Below are 1381 nucleotides of genomic sequence, written 5' to 3'. Positions count from 1 at the left end.
GGGGGGAGGGGGAAGAGGGTGGAGGGAGGGGGATTTGAGGGTTCACTTCTGTGGTTCATCTTACAAGGGTACAAGTGAATCTTTCTATGAGTAGAATATGAATGTTTTGACATAATAACTAAGAAAATTACATGAAGGCTATGTTAACCAGTTTTATGGAAGTGTTTCGGATTGATTGTGAAAACCCTACACTGTACCCCAGAAGTGCATTAATGTACATAGTTACCATTCAATAAAAAAAATAATTAATTAAAAAAACAGATCAAGTGCCTACTTGGGCTAGTTGTACCCAGCAATACACCCTGCATGCAGTTTTCTTTTTCCATTTAATCTTCAGAAGTTTCAGTTTAATTTAATATAAATTAATTAGAATGATTAGGAGGAAAAGTGAAAGGAGAGATCAATTTGCATATGCAACCAAAATGTAAAGGTTGAAATTGAGAGCCATCCAGATTTTAAGAGGCAAATTAGAAACCTCTAAATTATTGAAAAAATATAGCTTAAAAGCTTAAACATTTTAATATATAATGAGTTCCTTTCTTAATAAAAAAAGAAAAATACTAAAATTAGTCTTTGGGTGAAATGTGTTCCTCAGAATCATCTAGGTTTTCCAGCTGGAAGCCCTTCTTCCTATGCATGCATACAGCTCTACACACCAAATCACCCTGTGAATTCACAGAGATGTGAAGGGTGGACACAAATCTAAGCAAGATCTGATTAAAACAAAACAAAAGCAATACATCACTGGCTACCAGTGTTGTTAAGTCGAACATTAAAGAAGGCTAAACACAGCAGGGAGGTGCATGGTGAGAGTCTACTTGGCGGACTTGTCTTTTCCAGTGTGCCCATGTGTGTACAGCTACATAACGTCTGTGCCTGTCTGCACATAGATGTAGGATAAGCATACATCGTACAGACACACAGAGTATTTATAGATGTAAGGATAAGCATACGTCATACGTACACACAGAGTATTTATAGATGTAAGGATAAGGATATATCATACAGACACAGAGGTATTTATAGATGTAGGGATAAGGATATATCATACAGACACAGAGGTATTTATAGATGTAAGGATAAGGATATATCATACAGACACACAGAGTATTTATAGATGTAAGGATAAGCATACATTGTACAGACACACAGAGGTATTTATAGATGTAGGGATAAGCATGCATGGTACAGACACAGAGGTGTTTATAGATGTAGGGATAAGCATACGTCATACGTACACACAGAGTATTTATAGATGTAGGATAAGCATACATCATACGTACACACAGAGGTGTTTATAGATGTAAGGATAAGCATGCATCGTACAGAAAGAGGTATTTATAGATGTAAGGATAAGCATGCATGGTACAGACACAGAGGT

This window comes from Otolemur garnettii, unplaced genomic scaffold (assembly GCF_000181295.1).
Source record: "Otolemur garnettii isolate 467f Iridium unplaced genomic scaffold, OtoGar3 scaffold00123, whole genome shotgun sequence".
Taxonomy (NCBI): domain Eukaryota; kingdom Metazoa; phylum Chordata; class Mammalia; order Primates; family Galagidae; genus Otolemur; species Otolemur garnettii.
Note: the sequence above shows the minus strand (reverse complement) of the source record.